The sequence below is a fragment of the Chiloscyllium plagiosum genome, chromosome 5 (genome assembly GCF_004010195.1).
Source record: "Chiloscyllium plagiosum isolate BGI_BamShark_2017 chromosome 5, ASM401019v2, whole genome shotgun sequence".
NCBI classification, from domain to species: Eukaryota; Metazoa; Chordata; class Chondrichthyes; order Orectolobiformes; family Hemiscylliidae; genus Chiloscyllium; species Chiloscyllium plagiosum.
Genome location: NC_057714.1, coordinates 69558632 through 69576605, shown reverse-complemented (window position 1 = coordinate 69576605; position 17974 = coordinate 69558632). Strand labels below are relative to the sequence as shown.

General features: G+C 38.2%; 1 protein-coding gene across 5 annotated transcripts in view; it reads left to right on the top strand.

Moving 5' to 3' along the window:
- cdk14 (cyclin-dependent kinase 14) overlaps nucleotides 1-17974 on the top strand; it is a 659453-nt gene that overhangs the window by 133882 nt on the left and 507597 nt on the right. Inside the window, exon 1 of one of the 5 annotated variants that reach the window (XM_043690285.1) lies at nucleotides 6071-6172. The exons of 2 other annotated variants lie outside the window; for them this stretch is intronic. The gene's annotated coding sequence lies outside the window, so the exon portion shown is untranslated. Of the gene's footprint in view, nucleotides 1-6070; nucleotides 6173-14649; nucleotides 14780-14887; nucleotides 15142-17974 lie in introns of those variants that run through there. 2 more of the 5 variants (XM_043690288.1, XM_043690287.1) reach the window with 2 other exon arrangements.

Genomic DNA, 17974 nt, shown 5'->3' with positions numbered 1-17974 from the left:
CGCTCTTCCTCCAGCCGTCGTGTTGCTATGGTCTGAGGCTAAGATAAAAGGTAGGGAGGAGGGACTTGGGGGAGGGGCGTTGGAAATGCGATAGTGGAAGGAGGTCAAGGTGAGGGTGATAGGCCGGAGTGGGAGTGGGGGCGGAGAGGTCAGGAAAAAGATTGCAGGTTTGGAAGGCGGTGCTGAGTTCGATGGATTTGACTGAGACAAGGTGGGGGGAGGGGAAATGAGGAAACTGGAGAAATCTGAGTTCATCCCTTGTGGTTGGAGGGTTCCTAGGCGGAAGATGAGGCGCTCTTCCTCCAATCTTCGTACAGACTGTTGGCCGAATGGCTTTCTGAAAGGTACCAGTCCGTAGGAAAAGTAGTGCAGCAGAAGACCGAGGAAAAGATGACCCAGGAACATAGAGGAAAACCTACAGAGGAAAATCTATAAATGAGAATCGACAAAGCTGACTGGTTCTGAAACATGATTATTTTTTCTGTAAATGTTAATCTGTTTTTTTATCAGACCAGTAGGGTAGAGTGGGAGGCAAAAGATAGGTTTAAGAGAAAGGAGTTGTAAGTAGATGTAGTTTTAATGTTCTCTTTTGGACATAAAGAATAAGATAGTTGACTTTTACTTTAAACAGTGAAACCTGGGATAGTTAATCGCCCCTCAAAATTTAAGATTACGGCGCGAGGTAATCTTCTGTGTCGGGTTTAAATTAGCAGTGGGCTTTCCCCGTGTTGTAACAGTATGTACTGAACAGTTTCACAGCTTCCAACTATGGCTGTTTTTAAGCCAAGTGAATGAATTGCAATTTATTCTATGTTTGCAGCCTTTACTAACCTACCTGCCTTGGCTAAGAGGAAAGGTTAAAAAGACTAGGATCGTTTTCACTGGAAAGACAACGGCTGAGAGGAGGCCTGATCAAGGTCTACAAAACTGAGAGACGTAGATAGGGTGGATAGTCGGGCTTCTTCACAGGGTTGAAGTTTCAATTATGAAAGGGCATGGTTTCAAGGTGAGAGGGGGAATGTTTTTAAGGGAGCCAAGTTTTTTATGCAGAGTGATAGGAGCCTGGAATGCACTGCCAGAAGAGTTGGTGGAAGCTGGCAAGCTGGTGACATTCAAGAGGCATCTGGATGGATACAGGAACAGGGAGGAATAGAGGAATACGAACCGAATAAAGGCAAATGTTTTGGTTGTTTTAGTTTAGTTAGGGCATGTTATTTGGCACAAGCTTGCAGGGCTGAAGGATCTGTTCCAGTGCTGTACAAAACTTTGTTTGTTTGTTTTTCATTGTTCATACGTAGGTTATTTAAAAATGAACAAGAGTAGGTCACTCAGACCTTTGAACTTGTTCTGCCATTCAGTAAGATCATGGTTGGTCTGATTTTAACCTTAGCTGTACATTTCTCCATTGCTCTGATAATGTTTCATCCTCTGCACATCCAAGTCTTTTAGGTTTTTGGAATCAATCTTAATTTGCTAATTTTTCACACAAAGTATAATATATCACATAAAGTCACTGAATTTTTGTGTTTTATTAAAACTATAAGCTTTCAGTCTTTGCTTTAAAACTTCTAAATTAGATTGATGATTTAGCAACATGTGGATGAGTATAGTTTCACTGGTCACCACAGACAGTACTGTGGCTGACCTTTGCCCCTCCAGTTAGCAATCAGCAAAATAAATTTGGCGAGAACTTCCCAGTTGTAACCTGTTTGAAACCCCTTTTTAAAAGTTTGGGTTATGTTCTCTTGGTGAACTTTTGTTTTAAACAGTAGTCTGAGCAGTAACAACTGAACCACCTGTCTCGCTCTGACTCTGTTTCCATTTAAGCATAATTGCTAAATTTTTAAAGAACAGAAAAATGACATTTAAATTCTAACCAAACTCCCCTGTGTATGTCTCAAGCTTGCTTGGTCTGTAAAATAGTGATGCAATTATTAACACTTTTTTTTTTCTTTTCCTCCTTTGCTGTCCATGCAAATACTTTACTGTGATTGGCTACTTGGAAGACTCATTAATTGCAAGTTGAGAGCTGATGTTCTTGCAGAAAGGTATATCAACAAAGCACGTAGATTTGGGGTAGATGATGAAGGGCTTGTTCAGTGTGGGGTAATGAGGAGGAAAGTGAAGAGCTAGAGAAATTTAACAAAGGAAATTTGAGAGTTTGAAGCTGTTAAACAGAAAGAAATCATTACCATTGCTGGAGTAGTTTAAAATCTGAGATAGTGTGCTGTGTATTCCATCACTGCAAATCTACATGCCTTACGTTGTGAGTAGTTTTGAGCAGTCTGGTTTCTGTCACCCTTTGCAAAATACTTGGCATCTGCCTCGCTCTCATCTCCCCGGTGTTGATATCACTGGTCCATTTAAGCTGATGGTATTTTGGAAAGATAAGCCACTATCTTACTCGGTGGAGGGCATCCATTAGATGTGTGTTTCTCTGAGAAACTCCAGTTCATGGAGGTTCAGTGTTATCACCTGAAACTAATTTAACAAGATAGCAAGCTGCACCTCCCAAGCTTTGATTCTACACTTGTTCACACACAACTTTACATCCTGTTTGAAAGTTTGTTCCTTTCCTGTGAATAAAACTCCATGAATTCTGTTTATTTAACAAGATAGCAAGCTGCACCTCCCAAGCTTTGATTCTACACTTGTTCACACACAACTTTACATCCTGTTTGAAAGTTTGTTCCTTTCCTTCCTGAAGAAGGGCCTGTGCCCGAAACGTCGAATCTCCTGTTCCCTTGATGCTGCCTGACCTGCTGTGCTGTTCCAGCAATAAAGTTTCAACTTTGATCTCCAGCATCTGCAGACCTCACTTTCTCCTTTCCTGTGAATAAAACTCCATGAATTCTGTTTATCAAAGTATTTGACCTAATAAAAGTAGTTTGAATAAATAAAATGTTTTACTTTTTGTTTACTATTCTGTTACTTGTATTCCAAATGGTTGTCGTTACATTTTGGAACACAAAGTTGATTTGAAAATGCAAAAGCATTTGTCAAAATACATAGGCAGTCATTTATTCACTGGCTTCTTCAAATTTATGAAAAGATCCCAATTATATGATTGTTTGACCGCAAACTTTTTTTTTAAAAAAAAGAAAATTTTGAGATGGAAGTAAGGAAGCAGATGTATTGTTTTGTTAAATATTTCTATGATGCCTTGATTATCTCTATGGAACCTGTGTTCTAAACAGATGAATCATTACAACTTGGAACTCTTTCCCATTTTGGAAAAATAATTCATTGGCTTCTTTTACTTGAATTACTCTTTTAAAGATCAAATACCTGCGATGGAGAATATTATTTATTTCATAGAATCCCTGGCACAGATCTGAGCTGCAATTGAACTCAGACTCCAGACAACCTGAAAAGAAAGACCAATTTGAAAGATACTTTTGCATTATCTGCAATTGGAAGTTTTTTAAAAAACAGAACCTAGTGCCTTAAGATTTTGGAAAGAAGAACTTTGAACGTAGTTTGACTGACTACCTCCCAAACTGAGGTCCTTTATCAAGGCTGACAACTATGTGACACCACTGACTAAACGAAAAGAAATGAAAAAATCACCTCATCTCACCCTTGTGATTTGGGACTTCTGATCCACAGAATTTGTTCCTTTTATGTGCTTTAGGCCCAACAAGTCCACACTGACCCTCTGAGTATCCCACCCTGACCCATTACCCAATCCTATTACTCTACATTTCTTGGAATTGGTTTAGCTCAGTTGGCTGGATCATTGATTTACGGAGCGGTGTGATACCAAAAGCGTGTGTTCAATTCCCATCACTGGTTTGAGGTTACCATGAAGGACACTCCTTCTCAACCTCTTCCCTCGCCTGAGGTCTGGTGGCCCTCAGGTTAAATCACAACTAGTCACTTCTCTCTAATGGGTGGGCAGCCCCATGTTCTGGTAAGACTACGGTGACACAACAACAACTCTACATTTCCCCTGACTAGTTGATGGATGAATTGACTCACCACATTTATTCGGCTGTCGGCCGCTACAAGTTTAATTTGCAAATGATCTGTTCCCTTGTGGAAGCCCTTCTGCCAAACCAATTGAATATCTTTTTAAAAGCGTACATTTTTACAGGGCTTTCTTGAGTTGAAAATCTACAGTATTAATGCTGAGAGAACCATTCTCCTACTACCCAGTCAATGATCTTCTGTAGGATTTTTAAATAGCTCCTTTTACTCTCCAGCGAAACAGAAGAATTGGGAAGGCGTGAGAAGGGTAGAGGTTCAGAATCTCGTGTGCAAAGCTCTTTGTACTGGACAGAGCACCAGCCCTGAAGATATTGTTGAAATGTATTAGATTTGAATGTTCCTCTTTAGTTTCTTCCAGGTGTGTAAAAGAAACTGATGCAAAATATACAGAATAGAAAGTTTCACTACTTTTCATTTATTGCTTTTAAATAAAAAATTAAAAAAATACCTTTTTATGTTGGAAGACAAACAGGGAAAAGTGGAAGTTTGGACTCTGCTTCTTTGCAGCGAATGCACCAGGTGTGTCTTTTCACAACTCAAAGGTCACATACCTTTGGAGAAGCTTATGTTTTTGAGAGACAAGCTGGCAGAAGCATCTTGTTGGAAAGCTCCCTAGCAACGACCCTCCTTTTGGATTCTTAAGTTACAGCCTGGCACAGATCTGAGATGCAATTGAACTCAGACTCCAGACGAACTGAAAAGAAAGACTAATTTGAAAGACACTTTTGCATTATCTGCAATTGGAAGTTTTTTAAAAAACAGAACCTAGTGCCTTAAGATTTTGGAAAGAAGAACTTTGAACGTAGTTTGACTGACTACCTCCCAAACTGAGGTCCTTTATCAAGGCTGACAACTATGTGACACCACTGACTAAACGAAAAGAAATGAAAAAATCACCTCATCTCACCCTTGTGATTTCAGACTTCTGATCCACAGAATTTGTTCCTTTTATGTGCTTTGCACCCATAATATTTCTTCAGAGTTGTCTGCTCTGTCTGTCGCGTGAATGGATTTATGCGTGTTTTGGATTTGAGAGATGCAACTTAACTTTGCTGAGTAGCCGTTAATACATTTTGCCACTTGGCAAAGAATAATTTGATCATTGTAAATACTGTTTTGTGTTTGAAATTCATTGAGAGTTCTTCTGTCCCAAATTGTGGTCAAGGTCAGGCAAATTAACCAGCTTGGTGAATTCAGTTAGTCATTTAAATATTTCTAAGGGCCTGTGGCATAGTGGGTCCTGCCTACCAGTGCTCCCTTCACATCAGGGACTTGATACTATTTATTGTGAAATACATGCAAAAAAAAATCACTTCACAGCAGATGCAACTTTTTGTCTCTGAAGATGCTGCTCTTTTATGTAATTGTAAGTATATAAGGTTCAAATTTTAATGCAAAAGATGATAAAGTCATAAACAGCAAATTTCAAGAGCTGAAGAGCTGTGTACAAAATGTTAAGCTTATAATATGATGCTGATTCATGTAGTTAAGGGATACAGCAGCTTAAAATGCTGATCCTAAAATAGTGATTTGAATAAGTGATGAGTGTTTGCATAATTCAGAGTCGATACTTTCCTTCAGGTATTTTTCATTTAATTATATAGACATGACTGAGTTTATCATATTGCATTGACTAATTATTGAAATTTTTTCTTGTAAAGTCAACATTTCATTAGCTGTAATTGAACTCAAATTGCAAACTAAATGCCAAAAATGTTGGCCCAGTATTACATCACCGTAATACTTTGAGACAAGCTAAGCTGTCAGTTAACATCCTTTTAGGTACAGCGTGTCCCACCTCAGGATCACAAATCTTTTCTATTGTCCCTGAACATAGTTGGGAGTTGATTTTGTCGATTTTTTTTTTATCTAGTTGCTGGTGTTTGTGTTTCTCCATTAATTGTGTTTGACAGGAGCTACAGAGTCTTGAACGAACATCTTTGTACAAACCTTTTTCAGACTTTGGACATGGCAACTGTCATGAATTGTGAAGCAGTGAACTAATTTACAATGGGTACGTAGGCAGCCAAATGTCATCACCCTTCTACAGTATTTTTTTGTTGCTCCATTATAATTTCAGAACAATATCAAACTGGATTCTTGGAACTGAAAGCACTATTTCATATTAACAGAGGATCTCTCTTCTGGCCATGACAGTTCTTTGCTGAGCGAAGATTATAGGGTATGAGAAATACTTCACTTTTGATTTCTAATCAGTAACTTGAGGATTTCTCTCCTCTTTTCTCTTCCAAAGTCGTCTTTTTAAGGTTGGTAGCCCGTGCATATCGGGGTTAAAATATTTGATAGGAATAATGTTATATATCTTAGAATCTAACTTTTGGCTGCAGCTTCTTGGATTCTTAGAGAGAACCCTCCTCTCTCTGAGTTAAAGTATGAATATGTTTATATACCTTTTGATCTGCACTGCAATATTGCTGCTATGTTTGTACAGATGTCGTTAATGGTGAAAGAAAGAAGAGATCAGAATGACCAAAGATAAATGGGGAAAATATTTTTTGAACGTATTATGCAAGTGTTTCTGGAGTTAATGTTTATTATTTTGTCCAATGAAATTGTGTCGTTTCAAAATTTGCAAGTAGGGCATTTGGATTTAAAATAAAATGAGAAATCAGAACATGTGTTTCTGAAAATGGGGATAGCAATCTAAGTAATTTGTTAGTATTACATCTATCATTTATATCTTCTGAGGATCATAGTATGTTGAATTGACAAAATAACCACCAAGATCATGGAAGCATTGGAGTTTGGCAGGAAAGTTGTTCCCATGATACAGAACCACCTTGTTTCTATAGGTTGTTTCTTTATAGTCCACCCATACTCGCCAACTGATGATGAGTGACCCCATTAAAAGTCTTTTCCTGGTGTGGACTGCTGTTACTCAGATTTTAATGCTGGGCCACCTTTTTAAAAACAAAATGAAAAACGTATTTATTTTTGAGTTACTACATTGTTTTCATATTTATTTCACCGGCTGTATGTGATTTGACACTGCATTATATATTTGAACTGAGTTTTTTGTTCAGACTTCGAACTGCTTATTAATGACTCTTCAGTCTGTTTGATCTGATGCTCTTTTGCTTATCCTGTAGAAGTCATGTTTTTATTTTTCTGTATTTTTGTGGACTGAAATGGGAAGAGGAGCATTTTTTGACAGGAATGAGGGAGGCAACTAACTGAAGCGCTTTGTAAGAGGTTTATACCAGCTGTTTGCACAGCAGCAACATTGGTCTTAGGGGAGTACTGTGTGCAGAGTGAGATTTGGTCAACAATGGGTTGCTGTTTGGTTTGTGGAGTTGTGACCAGTTGTCGATTTTGGTTTTTTTTGCGCTCTCATCCACTCTCTGTTTATCTCCTTCAGTTGCTGTAAATTATTGCTTTTAACGGATAAGTCAGACTTTATAATTTGTAAATCAGTTCCTCTGTCTCCTGTAAAGAAATGACGGATCCCAAAGAAAAAGATCAAAGAAATGACAGTCTTGGGTGAAGAAAGGGATTGTTCCATCTAAACCGGAGGAACATTCTGACTGAAATGCCTCACCAATGTCTCTTTTCTATTCAATGTTTCCAAAGTGTTTTTCAATATTTTTGGGGCAGGGGAGGGAGGGAAAGCAATTTAGAAAGGGGTTAGTGGTTAGAGTTGAATATCAACACTTCAGACGTGGTTGCAATCTATTTATTGGGAATAAATATTCTTAAGTATATAAACCTACTTCGTGTTAATCTATGTCTATCTAACTTTAAGTACTTGATTTTTTTTTAAACTTTTTATGATGACTTGAGGGAATAGTGGGGTTTGATTTCCATGTGCTACCCCAGTGAAACATGATAACCCAATCCCCTTTTTGGTCTTGTATCCTCCATAGAAAACTCTGTGCATGTGGTTTCTTAATGATGGCAAATACTATTGTAAATGTCTACAAAGTCAGATAGACAAGTGATTGTGTGTGAATCTGCTTTTACTTTTTATAGACCCACAAAATACAGGTCAACACTGATGCCACAATTGTAGTAGCTCACTTCACCATTTTCAATTAAATGTGCCTTGTCAGATTTCTGGCCTCAAATCTTTAAGTTGTTTGATGAATACCTGATTTACTAATATGCACTAGTGCAATAATGCTGCTATAATAGACAATTCTAAAATAAATGAAGACTTTTACAGAATAAATAGGAGCAGGATTAGCTATTAAACTCCTCAAGCCTACATACAGTTCAGTAGAACTTTACCTGATCTTTGATCTTAGTTGCACCTTTCTGCTTGATTTCTTTAGAGTCCAAAGATCTATCTTGGCCTTCTTCATATCCAAAAGACTGAGCATGCATAATCACTTGGTGTTGTGAGTTCTGAAGGTCAACCTTGCTCTAAATAAAGATATCTTACCTGCCCCCTAGACTTCAATGTCAACTTTCATACTGAGACTGACCTGCAATGGTATTACCATCATTGAATCCCTGACAATTAACATCCTTATGGTTATCATTGACTAGAAACAACCGGTATTACCTCCTAATCACAGTGGCTGAAGAGCAAGTTAGAGGCTAGGAATATTGCAGTGAGTAACACTCCCGATTCCCCAAAGCCTGTCCACCATCTGCAGGTTAAATGTCAGAAGTGTAATGGAATACTTCCCACAGGTAGTCAGTCCCTCTCCCTCCCTCTTAAGCCAACTGGTTTGTTAACTCCACTAGCTGCTGTAAGGTATCCTAGATATCTTTGTTTATGATGTTTATTTTGGCTTATTTGTGTTGTGTAATGCTGCCTTTTAAAGGCTATTAGTTCAACACTTTTACACTATGCAGACTTTAAATTGTAAGTGATCTGAATCCAGACCTCAACTGAACTGCATTAAAATGCTGAATCAGTTGTTTTGTAATCGCTAGATCAATTTATTTGAATTGCATTATCTTGTTACTTGCAGTAAATTGCAGAGATGAGTACTTGCATATTAAACCACATGACTGAAGGTTTCTGCTCACAATGATTTATTAACTTTTTTGGTTGAAACTTTCAGGCTACATAGCCAAGGAATATTTTACTGTGTTGGAACACATGTAGGCTATTGAGCCTTTTTTGACATTTTAGCCATGGCCCCACTGTTAGCCAATCTGTGCTTAACTCTGTGGTCCTATTCTTTGTTTCATAACTCTTAGATTTTTGTTGGACGATCAACATAACTTGGTTAATTAGAGTTCTTTTTCAATCGGTAATAGCATTTTGAAGAAACAAGTTCGAAATATCAAGTGTTTTGTTTGCTCCTGACATAATCTCAACTCAGTGCAGAACGAGGTCATTGAGTCTGCACCGACCCTCCAAAGAGCATTCCATCCAGACCCTAGGCTACACATCCCATGTAGTTCCCAGGCTACACATCCCATCCAGATCCCAGGTTACATCCCTGGACATTACAGTACAACTTAGCATGGCCAATTTACCTAACCTGCACATCTTTTGGACTGTGGGAGGAAACTGGAGGAAGCCTGTGCAGACACAACAAGAATGTGCAAACTCCACATAGACAGTCACCTTGGGCTGGAATCAAACCTGGATCCCTGGTGCTGTGAGGCAGCAGTGCTATCCACCTAGCCACCGTGCTGCCCAAGTGGCCAAGTTCAAATGTTATGATTCTGCCTCTTTGTCCTGGGTGCCCCTGCCCCCTCCAACCCCCTTGAAAGAGAAGAAATATTTGTTTCTCTCCATATCCTTGAATCATCCTAAAAATTGGGAGGGGCAATAAATCCTGGCCTAGCCAGCAGGGCCCACATCCGAGTAAACCTGTAAGAGATTTCAAACCGGTTTAGTTAATTTAACCAGTTTTACCCCATATCTCCATAGCATCTCTCCTGAGGTTAGTACTTTAAGATGTGTAGCACATTATAGAATGCAGTTGTCTAAATAGAGTCTAATTAGTGGTTTAAATTACTGTAAATGCAAAGGTTCTATTACTTTTCATAATTTTATTAATTTTAATTGCTGTGTACTTGTCCAGAAGCTTCTAATGATTTCTGAGTCTCGAGGTTTGTAAACGCCTTCACAGTTCCTCATTTGCCTTCATTTAGCAAATACTCATCTGACTTCCATACACCCAAAATGGATATTGTCACTCGATATTGAATTCCATTTGCCGCGGTTCACTTGTCTTAAACTATCTGGTATTTAGTCAATGAATTGCACACATCTGTCACTCCTTTTTTATTAGTTGCATCATGTGTTTTTTTAATGGCTATCAACAACAATTGCTGAATAAAGTTCATATTTAGGTTTGCTAGATTCGCTGGGAAGATATTCACACTGTCACTGATAGGGGAGCCCAGCATGTTAACACAAATAAGGCTGAAACATTTGCAACCATCTTTGGATAGAGGCATTGAATGGATGATCTAATTTGGCCACCTCTAACACAGATGGCAGTCTTCAGACAGTTTTACTCACATAACTCTGAATCTGGCGTTCTCAGCTAGTTACTGAAGATATAAAGCCTGACAACATCCCACCTGTAAGGCTGAAGACTTGCGCTCCAGAAATACCTGATTTCCTAATCAATCCATTCTGGTATAGCTACAACACTAGCATCTATTCAATGATGTGAGAAGTTGCCCAGATGTGTATGACCACAAAAATGCCAATTGTACCCTAGGAGTATACCCGCTCATCAGGATAGTGATAGAAAGTGTCATTGAGTTTTCTATTGTGAAGCACTAACCTGTTCATTGATAATCATTGGATGTTGCTAGGTCCACTTGATTCCTGACATCAGTATAGCCTTGTTCTAAATTTCAACAATACACATGACCTCTGGAGTGGCAGTGTACAGCATCAAGTAGCCTGGCAAAATTCAACTCAGTTGGAATTGGGAACAGCTCTCCACTTGAAGTCAAACATATTAACTTGTAATTTGACTTCTCAATGCCTGCCCAATAGTTGTAAGACATTATTCAGGTTTGTGATGGAGTAATTTTCACTTAATAGACTTGTTCCAACAAACCCAACACCTGCTAGATTGGCACAGTTTCCATCACCTTAAACATATTCCCCCCTTCATCACTGGCACAGTGTCAGCAGTGTATACTATCTACATGATTTTCAGTGGCACTCCTAAACGTGCCTTCAGCAGTACCTTACAAACCTACAATCTCTGCCACCAAAAGAACAGCAGATGTTTGGGAACACCAACTGCCCTCAAGCCCCACACCAACTTGATTTGGAATGATAATGCTGTTCCTGCACTGTTGGATCAAAATGCCTCCCTGACAGCACTCTGGGTGTCCCTGTGTTGCATGGGCTACAGTAATTCAAGAAGACTGCTAATCATCATCCTAAGGGTAATTGGGGTGGAAAACAAATTCTGCTGTGCTAGTATTGTTCACTACTCGTGAAAATCTTTTTCAAAAGTAACTAAGGTTAATTTTGTAAATCTATCAAAGGAAATAATTTAATCCATACTTAATCCCATCTTGAATTTAAATAGTGCCATTTCATAACCTCAGGACGTCGCAAAACATTTTACAGCCAGTGAAATACTTTGTACTCTGTTTTTTAAAAAAAAATGCATTTCCTGTTTGAGTCAGTGAAGCTCTTTATACTTAATGCCAGTGCAGCCTACTTCTGTCTTCTGACATTAGCTATATATTTTGACATTCTGGCAGATCTATGATCAGTATAAAATTAATTACAATGTTTCTCATCAGGACTGAATTAAAATTGAGGGGAAAAACTACTTGATGGTCACTGATAAATACAAACTGGCAGCCAAGCATTTGTTGGGATTCTGAATTTCCTTGCATTTTTAAGCACCGATTTGAGTTGGTGTGTTCCAGATACTGAATGTGCTTCCAGTTAGTCAACTAGCTCTTGTATGATTTTTGAAACTTGATGAAGGCTGTTTAGGTTTTTAGTCTCACCTTTGCTGGTCTGTTGAGTTTGCTGCAGATATCAGTAATCCAAAGCAGCTCAAAGAAAGGAATATGCACAATGTTCTTAAAGCCAAGTACAGTACAAAAACATAATACATGACCAGGTCATTGTCTAATGCTTACAATCTCATATGAACCAGTTTGCTTGTTTTTCCTGAAGAGAGGTTTATCTCATGATTTCAGTCAACTTTGACCTCTGCCTTTAACTTTTCCACATTTTTGCCACCTCTGTCATCTGATCAACTGTGAGATACTTGGGATAACTTTTATGTTTGAGTGATAAACAGACTGAATCAGATGTGTAATGTAATCGGTGAAGCAGTGTCTGTTGTTAAACATAACTCCAGCCTTTCAGTTACTATGGCAGTTAGACCATTACAACACACAAACCAAGCACACATTCTTTCCAACACACAAACACATGAAAATCAGTGATCTCTCTAATCATGAAATCATCATCTAATCATTAACTTTTCAATAGAGGAGATTTCATATATACTTTTTTTCTTTTCAACTGACCCAGCAAATTTTAGGTTAATATCTACAGCTATGTTCTGTAAGCAATGAACCATTCACATGCCAGTTGACAAATTTAAAAAAGAGAACATTTGGGATTAAGAATGGAAATGTTCCATACAAGACCTTATTGAATAAGCTGCAGTGGGGACTGAGTCCAGCTATGATTATTTAATTGGTACCAGAACATTGTAGTTGCTGAATGTGATGTAGTTGTGTCTGTCAAAATGTGACTGGACCTATTGAGCTTGAACTGTTTCTTAAAAGTCAAGTGGTGTCAGGATTCAGCCTAAATTTTATACAATTCTGACTTTATTCCTGGAGCCATTTCTGCCAGTGTGAAGACGATTTGTCATTAAACCATTAAATTGTGAAGCATGTTGTAAGAGCCCCAGTTGTATGAGTCATTTTAAGCTGAAAATTCAAATTTTGGGTTTGCAACACAGAATCGCTTGATTTATTTTTACAACTGCTATTTAACCCAAAATGCTAAGCTATTCACCTAGTTTTGACTTTGCTGGAGACTAAGTTTATTATATGCTAATAGAAATCATTAAAAGTTTAGTCTGCAAATATAGGAAGTAATTAATAAAGTCAGATTACAGTACTCAATCTTTGTAGAAAGCCATTTAGTCCACTTAATTCAATTGCCCAGAATTCCTAATCTTCTTTTACTCCTCTCCCTCTTTCTTTTCCTCCCTTCCTCCAACACACACTCTCTCTCTCTGACGCACACTCTCGCGCGCACAAGCGCACAGACACAGAGCAAGCATCCAGTTCAGTGAAAGACTTCAGTACTTTTGTGTATCTGTGTTTTTGGGGGTGGAGATATGTGAGAAGGTGGTGGTTATTCAATATGTTGATTACAATGTTCATATATCCAATGTACAAGTACTTTTTGACACTTTATTTTGCACAGACCAGAACAACTGTATTTAGTACAGTTTTTAATTTGAGATTGTGCTGCCATTTTTGAAAGGCTTTTCAATTACAGTTTTGAGCACTTGAGTAAAAGTTGCAATAATTGGTCCTAATAGGAAAACTGGAAATGCAGAGCAGATGTAATCTAACACCTGAAGTGTTTAAAATGTAGTTTGTGTGCATGGACCAGGAACAGGTTCATGACTGTGAACAAGCTGGTTGTATTTGTTAGTTCCTAGTGTTGATTCATTCACCATAACCACTGCACATTGCTGACATTCCAGTGGTTGTTAGGAATGTACTTTCTGCTCATTCACTGGGATGCTTACTGTGAATTGTTGAAATGTGGCTTTCTGTTAGTGAGTGACAGCTAGAGGAAAAGTAAATGCTTGTTGAAGCAACTTCAAGCAAATTTCAAATGGTAATTTTCATTTTAATGGGATTGCATATTGTTAATGCAACCTGTCAAGAGACAAGTTCCTAACAAGGTGATAGGTTTCTCGTAAGTCACAAGCTCAGTCAGACTTTGAGGTGCTTTGAGACATCCATGAGTTGTGAAGAATACTGTATAAATGCAACTCTGCCTTGAATTAAGTTGAACTTTTATCTCACAGCCCTCTTATGACTGTGCCCTTCACTTTCAATTCCAGTTTTTCCACTAATGTTCGCTTCAGTGAATGTATTGTGAAACATCTTTCTGCAGATGTACACTGCAAAATATCCACACCTGTGTTAATGCTGGGAATTTTTTTTAACTAGTAAGAACAATAAGAATGTTAGCATGCCTGACCCCATCCAGTTTCGCATGTCATCTCTGCCTGTAGCTTTTCAGGGACAAATGCCCATTTGACTGTGAGGTGTCTGTCCTGCTTTATTTTGTTCGAAATATATTTCTGACATTGTAACAATATTGACATCAACTGTTTGACATGGGGCTACATATTGATCTTGAATTGAATGTTTCAAAATAATGAATACTATGCAATAACTGTCAAGACAGGAATCTACATGGTACTTCAGACTGCAGTCATGCTGCAGAGCCCGGCTGTCTCAGCTTCCTTCCAACTATACAGACCATCTCATCTCATCATAGGGTCTCCCTAATCAGAATATTGTTTGTGTGAGCTATACATTTTTAAAAGCTGTACATTTTCTTTCTAATGTTGTTTTCCTTAATGGTGCTTGCTGGTTTGTAAGTAAACCGTTGCTGAGACTCGATTGACTTTAGAGAGAGAATCTTGTTCCCACCATTGTTTTCCCCCTTCCAAAAGTAGTACAACCGCACCATTTCAGCCTGCTAGTGCAGGAAGATATTTTGAGTTCATTTATTGAACCTGATTGGCCTGTCTGGGTTTCAGCAGAATTTCCAGAGATTGAAGTGCAAGTGAAGGAATCCTGTCAAGTACCTAGGAGCTTAAAGGTAACACTCTGTTTATAGCATGAAGCATGTGTCATGGAAAAGCTTAAATCAGAATTCTCAACACAGATCGCAAGTGCAACATTCAGGACTGCTGCGATATTGATGCAGTTGGTGTCTCTGGCCCTAGAAATGGTTGTTGTTGTCCTATTTATAAGGTTCTAAATCTATGCTTTCCAGCATGGGGCTGCAGATAATACCAATATGATGCATTATTGGCAGGCATTGAGATACTACTATGAGTTATTTTGCAAGATTGTTTCATCTTCGGTTGTTTAGCCCCCTCTCTCTATCTGTCTGTGATGTACTGTTGGACACTACATTGTCAGGGTAAGGTTGGCTAAACCTACTCTGAATTATAGTAGGTAAGTAGCCTGTTTTTATATGCAATCTATACTGTGCCTGTCTTGTAAGTGGTTGAATGCAATTAAGTGGATTCATGTATTAAGTGTGCGTACTGCATTTTTAAAAAATTGGTATTAAAGTTCTTTGTGCAGTGCACACTTAATTTTTTTTAAACATGTGAATCTGAAACAATTTTTATTGAGGAATCTGAAATGACAGGCTGTCACTAGGTAGTGTTGCTACTGTTGAAGCAGAATTAAACAGAGGCAGCAGCTGTTAGCCAGTATTATGGTTGACTCCACTGTGATTCCTCAGCAAGTTGAAGTAACATTGCAGCATTTCTATACAATTAAGAGATGGCTGTGTGGGTTTGCACTGAGGTAGTGGCAGAATTGATTTTAGAGTTGATACTACACTCAGAACATAAAAGATTTAAAATGGAATAATGCTAATGGGATGTTTTAAATTGCATTTCTTACTCCATAACTGTTCTGCTGTTGTAACATTTTTCTCCCAAATCTGTCAAGTGCATCTCTGGGGCTGATCATTGGTCTTGTTGAAAGGACCCAAAGAGAGGGTTAAATGTCCAATGGAAAATTGTGCCATTTGAAAATGAGCCAGTCAATGCATTGGTGGTGTACTTTGGGAAAATAGCAAGCATAGTGGTTTTAAATGAATAAAATTGCTGGTTTCATATTCGGGATGAGTAAGGATTGAACTACAAAAGAGATTAATGAACAGATAATAGGACAATAATAGATTACATGATATTGGTAGGGCCTCATCCTATTGCACCTGGGAGCCCACTCTTGCCAGCTGTTCCTTCTTAGTGATGAATTTACTTTTGATTCTATTATTTTATTCATGGTTTTTTGTGTGACACTACATAGAATCTATAGTTGGAGCAAGTTCTGAATATTTTTGAGTGAAATGTTTCTATTTCAAGTATCTTTGAGATAACTATGCTAAATCAAAAGAATGATGTTTATTAGTTCCTGAGAAGAGTTGAAACCTGAAAAGATCTTTTTTTCCATTTCAGCTATTGAACTTGAGTAACTTATGAATCGTAATCACAATGGCATGAGCTGTACATCTACTCCTTTAATGAATCTCCATTAGAGGCAGTGATTATCATTCAAAATATGTGGGTTATGATTATGACTTTGATTTTAAAAGCACTGCATCCCTGAAGTGGGATTTGTATTAAAATAATAAGAAAGATCCTAAGAAAGGAAATTTGTGTGTTTTATATTGTAAGCTTTCAGTCTCTTGAGGTGTTCTTCAGACACTTTCTGTCATCCCCTAAACTGCCTGAGAATTGAACTTTATTTTTTCATAAAAACATCAATAATTTCTTCCACAAAGTTAGTAAAATTATTAATTTCAAGTAGATAACACAACTCCCAGCAGTGCCAGTCTCCAAAGCTTCCATTATCTTTGGATGATGGAATGTACATTCATAAAACTGCAACAAATTCTATTTGAGTTGACAGTACAAACCTTTGAAGAATCCATGTAGTTTAAATGTTTCCTTGCCTAAATTGATGTATTAAATTGTGGCAGTTCCTAAATTTTTGTGCAGTTGTGCACAAATTAACCAGTTAAGGAAATAATTGGCTTCATTTAACACATTTTGCGTCTTTGGGACATCCAATTTACTTTAAGTACTGTTATAGACCAGACCACGCCCCTTCGAAATATAATCAGATAGCCTAGACCTCCACATTTTTCTTATTTTTAAAGTCAACTGTAAGGTGTTGTGTTCCAGATGCAACTCAGATGGTCAAACAATCAGGTTTCAAGCAAAACATACTTTATTTTAACTGTAGAGTAAGAATGCAAGCACTAGGAAGAAGAATTGGTCTAACTTTAATTCTACTGGAACGTTTAACAGAATAACAGATTGTTTAACTACTGAACAGCAAATGTTCCAAAATAGTAGCATCCTATAAACACACCCTTGGCAAAGGCAAATTCGGTAAAATAGATTTACTTTCATGATAGCGATCACAATTCTGTTATATTTACTTTAGTGATAGAAAGGGATAGGTGTATACCACTGGGCAAGAGTTACAGCTGGGGGAAAGGCAATTACGATGCGATTAGGCAAGATTTAGGAAGCATAGGACGGGGAAGGAAACTGCAGGAGATGGGCACATTAGAAATGTGGAGCTTATTCAAGAAAAAGCTACTGTGTGTCCTAGATAAGTATGTACCTGTCAGGTAGGGAGGAAGCTGTGGAGCGCGGGAGCCATGGTTTACGGAGGAAGTGGAATCTCTGATCAAGAGGAAGAAGAAGGCTTAAGTTAGGATGAGATGTGAAGGCTCAGTTAGGGCGCTTGAGGGTTACAAAGTAGCCAGGAAAGACCTAAAGAGAGAGCTCAAAAGAGCCAGGAGGAGACATGAGAAGTTGTTGGCAGATAGGATCAGGGTAAACCCTAAGGCTTTTTGTAGGTATTTAATGAATAAAAGAATGACAAGAGTAAGATTAGGGCCAATCAAGGATAGTAGTGAGAAGTTGTGTGTGGAGTCAGAGAAGATAGGGGAAGCACTAAATGAATATTTTTCAACAGTATTCACTCTAGAAAATGACAATGTTGTCGAGGAGAATACTGAGATACAGGCTACTAGACTAGGTGTGATTGAGATTCAAAAGGAAGAGGTATTAGAAATCCTGCAGAGTGTGAAAATAGATAAGTCCCCTGGGCCGGATGGGATTTATCCTCTGGGAAGCTATGGAGGAGATTGCCGAGCCTTTGGCATTGATCTTTCGTCATTGTCTACAGGAATAGTGCCAGAAAACTGGAGGGTAGCAAATGTGGTTCCCCTGTTCAAGAAGGGGAGTAGAGACAA